Source organism: Scylla paramamosain, unplaced genomic scaffold (assembly GCF_035594125.1).
Source record: "Scylla paramamosain isolate STU-SP2022 unplaced genomic scaffold, ASM3559412v1 Contig32, whole genome shotgun sequence".
NCBI lineage: Eukaryota > Metazoa > Arthropoda > Malacostraca > Decapoda > Portunidae > Scylla > Scylla paramamosain.
Genome location: NW_026973697.1, coordinates 411,826 through 420,000, shown reverse-complemented (window position 1 = coordinate 420,000; position 8,175 = coordinate 411,826). Strand labels below are relative to the sequence as shown.

General features: G+C 40.4%; 1 protein-coding gene across 1 annotated transcript in view; it reads right to left on the bottom strand.

Moving 5' to 3' along the window:
* LOC135097814 (von Willebrand factor A domain-containing protein 5A-like) overlaps positions 1–7,712 on the bottom strand; it is a 22,032-nt gene extending 14,320 nt beyond the window's left edge. The window contains exons 1-2 of the mRNA XM_063999865.1: positions 7,643–7,712; positions 7,184–7,312 (exon numbers count right to left, since the gene is read on the bottom strand). The gene's annotated coding sequence lies outside the window, so the exon portion shown is untranslated. The remainder of the gene's footprint in view (positions 1–7,183; positions 7,313–7,642) is intronic.
* Positions 7,713–8,175: the final 463 nt, after the last annotated feature.

The following is an 8,175-nucleotide window of genomic DNA, read 5'->3' as shown; positions in this document are numbered from 1 at the left end:
GGAGAGAAAAGGCAAGCGAAAAGAAACATGCGTCTTAGGTGAAAAAAAATATTAATAATAAGGTAGTGAAAAATATATATAAAGAAGAATCTATAAAAAAAAAAATATATATATATATATATATATATATATATATATATATATATATATATATATATATATATATATATATATATATATATATATATATATATATATATATATATATATATATATATAAAGACTGACTGAAAGAAAGAAGTTTTAAAGAAATTTCTATATTTAACAATTTTGAAAACATTTTTTTCCACTGTCTTTTTTTTTCACGCTGATAGATAAACATTTACACCATAAGTATTCAATGCTGAGTATACATACATATATACACCAATCACCACCAAGTAGCAAATACAAGCCTTTTTTTTTTCAGTACTCATTTAACAGTTTAATTTTCCAACAGTCAAAGGTCCGGGATCCCTCATTACAGTCCTCAGGGGAAGTCATTACCGCCCTTCTCTCCTCCTCTTCCTCCTCTTTTTCCTCCATCCCTACATATAACTCCATCTCCTTTATTGTGTGCCATACTTTCCCTCTCACTGGTTACTTAATCATGCCGCTCCTTCTATCATGCCGCTAAGACACACCTTCATACTATCTACCGCTGTCATTCTTATACCGTTACTGTCATTCTTCTCTTTTCCCTCCTTGTTATTTTTTTTTTATTTTATTTTAGGGAAATCTTAAGTAAACAATATCAGTAAAAAAAAAAAAAGGACTTATATCATTGACACATTTATTATTCATTACAAAATTACAGCTGGGGTGACATTTTTTTCATTAATGGTGAATTATCAATCTTGCATCAGCAAACACACACAGTTTTTAGTTTTTTTTACTTTCAATTTCTTCATTATTAACTTTGGTCGCTGATGACTTTTTGTTCATTTACGTTTTTTTTTTTCTTTTCCTCCTTTTTTTTGGATTTTATTGTTTTAGTTTCTTCTTTACTATCAATTTCTTCTTTCTTGATTTTGGTCGCTGATGACTTTTTTTGTTAATTTTCTGCTTTTATTTCTTCTTCTTTCTTGATTTTGGTCGCTGATGACTTTTTTTGTTCATTTTCTGCTTTTATTTCTTCCTCATTCTTGTTTTTGGTCGCTGATGACTTTTTTGTTCATTTTCTGCTTTTATTTCTTCTTCATTCTTGTTTTTCGTCGCTGATGACTTTTTTGTTCATTTTCTGCTTTTATTTCTTCTTCATTCTTGTTTTTGGTCGCTGATGACTTTTTTTGTTCATTTTTGCTTTTTCTTTTCCTCCTCCTCCTTGGGTGTAAATAAAAGAAACAGGGAGTGAAAAGGGGTAGATGAAAAGTAGTATGCTTCTTAGAAATATTATAACTTTTTTATTTTATTTTATTCTTTTAGTTTCTTTTTTTCAATTTCTTCATTATTAACTTTGGTCGCTGATGACTTTTTTTGTTCATTTTCTGCTTTTATTTCTTCTTCTTTCTTGATTTTGGTCGCTGATGACTTTTTTTGTTCATTTTCTGCTTTTATTTCTTCTTCATTCTTGATTTTGGTCGCTGATGACTTTTTTTGTTCATTTTCTGCTTTTATTTCTTCTTCAATTTCTTCTTTCTTGATTTTGGTCGCTGATGACTTTTTTTGTTCATTTTCTGCTTTCATTTCTTCTTCATTCTTGATTTTGGTCGCTGATGACTTTTTTTGTTCATTTTCTGCTTTTATTTCTTCTTCAATTTCTTCTTTCTTGATTTTGGTCGCTGATGACTTTTTTTGTTCATTTTCTGCTTTTATTTCTTCTTCGACTTCTTCACTCTTCATTTTGGTCGCTGATGACTTTTTTGTTCATTTTCTGCTTTTATTTCTTCTTCAATTTCTTCTTTCTTGATTTTGGTCGCTGATGACTTTTTTTGTTCATTTTCTGCTTTTATTTCTTCTTCGACTTCTTCACTCTTCATTTTGGTCGCTGATGACTTTTTTTGTTCATTTTCTGATTTTATTTCTTCTTCGACTTCTTCACTCTTCATTTTGGTCGCTGATGACTTTTTTTGTTCATTTTCTGATTTTATTTCTTCAGTTTCTTCATTCTTATTTTTGGTCGCTGATGACTTTTTTTGTTCGTTTTCTTTTATTTTCTCTTCCACACACACACACACACACACACACACACTTTCTCCTTTCGTCCATGTTAGAATCCACATATGCACCCGCGCACGTACTCACGCACACACAAACGCACGTAAGCAAATTAATCATGACTTTGAATATTATATAAGTTATGCCAATACATACACGCATTCATACATATGACTTCTACATGGCTATACATATATTATATACATATATTATATACATATATTATATACATATTCACACATATTTCATCATAACTTGGAACATTGTCAATATTATGATGGCCTTCTACATGGGAAAACGTATAGGTACATATTCACACACATTTTATCATGACTTGGAATATTGTCATGGGTACATATTCATGCATATGTCATCATAACTTGGAATATTGTCAATGTTATGATGCCCTTCTATATGGCTATACATGTACACATTCATCAGGACACACACACACACACACACACATAAATACATATTAATAGACACAGAATAATAGATCATTTAATTTATTAAATGGCGCCTCACTGATGGGCGAGATTGTGGGCGTGGCGGCGGGCGTGGTGGGCGTGACGGTGGCCAGCGTGAGCGGCGTGGGCGGTGCGGCCAGCGGCCTCCAGACAGCCCCTGACAAATGCCTCCGCGCCGGCCACCTGGGTGCGCGGGCCGCGCAGCAGCACGGTGCGAGACACCTTGTCTGTTGCTGGCGGCACTCTCACCTGCACGTCAGGGAACTCCTGCAGTAGTCTCCTGACAGTCGCGCCGGCGGGACCCACCACGTGGCACCGCTGGCGTGGCGTCACCGCCACTTGCGCCTCGATCACCTCGGCCTGCCGGAGCAAGGCCTCGAGGCGCGCCAGGGCGGCGGGAACCTTCCGGGCAGGTCCGCACAACCTGATGGTGGCGGTGCGGGTGTCTGAGGGAGGCGGCACACACACTCGCACGCCAGCGAACTCTTGGCACACTTCCCGCAGTGTGGCGCCGCGTGGGCCAACGATGTAGCGCCGCATGTGGGGCGCTACGGCGAGAGTGGCCTCCTTCTCTTCCTCCTGCCAAGAGCGGCGCACGCTGTCCAGCGCACGCTGCTGCTTGGCTCTCTCAGCCCGCTGCTTTCCTTTCTTCGCCTCGAGCTGCTGGCGTCGAGGAGACTCGATGGCGGCCTTCACCTCAGGCAGGCTAGGTGCCTTCACCTTCTTGGGCCTGTTCTTGCCGCGGCCCACCACCTCCTTGCCCTCTGAGTCCCTCTTAGGGGGGTCTGGGTCCTCAGGGGTCTCCGCCACAGTCTCCTTAGGCAGGCTAGGCTGTACCCTCACCTTCCTGGGCCTTTTCTTTTTGCAGGCAACCACCGTCCAGCCCTCCGAGTCGCCTTCTGTGGCTTCAGGAGTCTCGGGGGCCTCAGAGGCCTTAGGGGCCTCTGAGGCCTCGCCGGACACCTGCTTCACGCCCATCGCCAGGTCCTCATCTGCCTTAACCGGAGGCGCCTTCTCCACCTTCACTTTTCGCTTCTATCTCTTACGCTTCTTCTTACTAGTGTGGGTGGGTTTTTCTTTCCCATCGTCGCTTTCGTTATTTTCTGCTTTGTTTTCCGCTTCTACTAATGCTTCATCTTCGCAGGTTTTCATTTCTTGATCTGCTACAAAGTCTTTTTCTTCGTCATTTCCGTTATCTCCGTCATCTTCCATCGTTTCCTCTGCGTGTACGATGGCGCGCGTTACTGTCTCTTCTTCAATAGTTTCTTCTTCTGTGTCTTCGATGACTTTTTCCTTAACGTTGTCGGTCTTGGCTGCTTCCCGCACTGCTGCTTTCTTCTTCCTGCGGAAGAGTCGCCGCAGCAGGTACAGGAAGCCACAGCATTTGACGGCGCGTTCTTCTTTCATGTCTTCTTCGGCGGCGCGTTCCATGTCGTCGTCCGCTGGTGCGGGCAAAATTTCTTCTGCGCTCCAGGTTTCCATTTTCATCCCTTCCTTACTACCCTCTCAAACCTCGCCCCTACCCCCTCAAATTTTGCTAATTTCTTTTATTGCAAAATAAAATTTAAGATGTCCTCTGATTGGTGGACTGGTGCGTGATCAACTCCAAGCTCACAGCCAGGAGAGAGTCAAGGCTCACCGCTCTGAGTTATGTTCACTACATGTAATGGCATCAACTGTACATAAGAAGTGGCTGCACTAAAGCTGTTATCTACACTATACATAAGTATTTAGCAGCTTATCCTAATACAGTGACAAACGACGCGAGAGAGAGAGAGAGAGAGAGAGAGAGAGAGAGAGAGAGAGAGAGAGAGAGAGAGAGAGAGAGAGAGAGAGAGAGAGAGAGGGTGTGAATGACAGAAAACAGACACAATATGATAGTCTATACACCTCGTTGGAGATTCATGATTCTATTAATATGAACCAATGAATCTTTGTTTTTTTTTTCAGAATATGAATAGCAGTTTCGAGAATATTGATATCAATATTGATATCAATATTGATATCAGAGGCTCCTGAGAAAGGTTAGGGCACGTGGGATAGATGGGTGTTAGGCTGGATAAAGTCATAGCTAAGCGACAGACGACAGAGAGTAGTAATAAACGGCTCCAAATCTGGGAGTGGGGTAATGTAATTAGTGGGGTGCCACAGGGATTAGTATTTGGGCCATTGTTGTTTTTAATATATATATCAATGACTTGGATAATGGAATTAGTAGTGATGTTAGTAAATTTGTGGATGACACGAAGATAGGTAGATTAGTTAGGTCAGAATCAGATGCCATCACTTTGCAGGCAGATTTAGATAGGATGAACGAATGGACAGACAGATGGCAAATGCAATTTAACATAAAAAAATGCAATGTACTTAGCGTAGGTAGAGGAAACCTACACAGTAGTTACACAATAAACAACTCAGCTCTAGTAGGTTAAAAGTACGAAAAAGATTTAGGAGTTATAGTTAGCTCTGAACTCTGTCTAAGAAAGCAATGCATAGAGGCCAGAAACAGGGCAAATAGGGTATTAGGATTCATTTTTAGGAGTGTTAAAAGTAGAAGACCTGAAGTAATATTAAAGTTATAATTGACGCTGGTCAGACCTCATCTAGACTACGTTGTGCAGTTTTGGTCCCCATATTACAAGAAGGTTATAGATCTATTAGAATCAGTACAAAGGACATTGACTAAAAGGATACAGGGTATGAGGAGTATTCCTTACGAGGCGAGATTGAAGCTGTTAAATTTACATTCTTTAGATAGATGTAGGTTAATAGGGGACCTGACAGAAGTCTTTAAGTGGTATAAAGGTTATAACATGGGGGACGTAAGCAAAATTCTTAGGATCAGCAACCAGGATAGAACAAGAAATAACGGGCTCAAGCTTGAAAAATTTAGGTTTAAAAAAGAGATAGGAAGAAATTGGTTCTCAAATAGAGTGGTAGATGAATGGAACGGACTCAGTAATCAAGTTGTTAGTGCTAAGACATTAGGGAGCTATAAGAGAAGATTAGACGGATTTATGGATGGGGATGATAGGTGGAAATAGGTAGGTATATTTCATACAGGGACTGCCACGTGTAGGTCTGATGGCTTCTTGCAGCTTCCTTTATTTCTTATGTTCCTATGTTCTTATATATATATATATATATATATATATATATATATATATATATATATATATATAGAGAGAGAGAGAGAGAGAGAGAGAGAGAGAGAGAGAGAGAGAGAGAGAGAGAGAGAGAGAGAGAGAGAGAGAGAGAGAGAGAGAGAATTATAGTATTATAAATGAGATAAATTACCGCTCGCAGGCCTGCGCCGTATATGAACAACGTGTGTTTTTAAGCATCCGGAGCAAAGTGGTTAAAGATAAGAGATGGTTGTACAGTAAAGATGCTTCAGAATGACTGGATTATAGTCTGTTCACTTAAGTTAGATTCCTGGAGCCTCGGTGGGTTTATAAGCTCGCAGCTGATTGGCTGATGTTGCATTTCTTGCTGTCTTCTACCACTATTTTCATGTTAACTGCTCTCCTGATCTTGCTAACTGCATGCCTCTCCTCCTCCAACGGCCTCACTGCACAACACTTTCTTCTTTCTCTCACCCCTATTCTGTCCACCTCTCTAATGCAAGAGTTAACTAGTATTCCCAATCATTCATCTCTTTCTCTGGTAAACTCTGGAACTCCCTGCCTGCTTCTGTATTTCCATCTTCCTATGACTTGAATTCCTTCAAGAGGGAGGTTTCAAAACACTTATCCTGTAATTTTTGTCTTCTGCTTTCAGCTCTGGGGACGTCACTTCAGTGGCGTGGCCTTTTCTTTTTTTCAATTATTATATTTTTGTTGCTCTTTACCGGTGCCCCTCCTACATGAAAAAAAGAAAACACTTCACACCTTTTCTTTCACTCTACATTATTTTTTAATTTCTTATTTAAACTGATTTACATATGAATATGAAGAATAAAAATAAATAAATAAATAAAAACAATAAATCCCCCCCCAAAAAAAGTGGACCGGGTAAAAAAAAAATCCAGGCCTTGTCCTGAGCTGCTGCGACGGTGTGCGGGAACGGATTAATCCATTTTTACTTTGATTCCTGTGGGGAAAATAGTTTTGATTTCTGAACATTTCCGAGTTAGAACAGCTTTCATAGACGAATTAAGTTAAAAAACCAAGGTTCCACTGTACATGTGTTTCGAAGCTTTAGGTAATGGAAAATAACAATTACATGTGTTTTGTTGAGGTAAGTAATAGAAAAGTAACAATTACATGTTTTGAAGGTTTAGGTAATGGAAAATAACAATTACATGTGTTTTGTTGAGATAAATCATAGAAAAATAACAATTACATGTTTTGAAGCTTTAGGTAATGGAAAATAACAATTACATGTGTTTTGCTAGTGTAGGTAATAGAAAAATAAAAAGTGAATGCATTCTAAGCGTTTCAGCGAATTCTCCTCGCCCCAAACCAATCTGGTATAATCTGGAATATAACAATCAATAACAACTACAAGTGTTTTAGTGCATTTCAAACCCACCGCACACTCCCTTGAGCTGACACGACCTGTGACCTCAGCTGACCTACCTTGCCTGCGAGGGTGGTCAGCAGGGGTGTAGCGCGGGTTGAGTACTGTGGGCAAAACAAAGCTGATGATGCCGTCTGTCTCAACCCTCAACTCCATCACCAGACGAAGGGTGACCTTGGCCCTCGTTCCTGCAGCAGAAGCGGGCGGGGTGAGAGAGGGTGAGGTATGGGTGGGTCAGGGCGAGGCAGCATAAGGTAGGGTGAGGAAGCTAAGGTATGGGTGGAGCAAGGTGAGGAAGGCTGAGGTAGGTTGGCAGCAACCTTTATAATGCTATTTTCCTCATACCTACAATGTTTTTAGATATTTCTGTAGACAGGGTGAGGTAAGGGTGAGGCAAGGAGAGGTACGGGTGACAGTAACCTCTCTCTTTCTCTCTCTCAAACACACACACACACACACACACACACACACACACTACCACCACCACCACAACCACAACCACCACCACAACCACGAACCCGCAGGAAAGTTGCCGAGGTTAAGCGTGAGAATGTCGCTTGAGTCAGGGTCTTCTCGAGTCATGAGGGCAGTTTTCCCCTCTTTCAAAGCCTCCTTGTACACCTTCTCTGCCTGTGTGAGGAAAGGGAACCAGTGTGTAGGGCTTACAGCAGGAAAATGAGTTAGTGGTGGAAGCTGTCAGGCCTACACGTGGCAGTCTCTCCCTGTGGGCAATGTCAAGTACCTACCCAGTTTATAATTATTTTCTTGTGAGTCTACTCATATATACGCTAATGGTAAACACTTTGCCTTCGTTAGATATAAAAAAAAAAGTCTCAATGTTAAAAAAAAATAGGAGGAAATAAGGCACACACACACATTTAGCACAGGCGCCGCTGCAAAACGTTCAAAGCAGCAAAAATGGCAGGTTGATATATTGATATAAAAAAAAATGATAGCATGTTAAATATTATTAAAAAACACTAAAAATAGCATAGGGGATAAGCCTAATACCTTGTTCTTCTCCAAGCAGTGAGTCACAATGGTTCTGCCG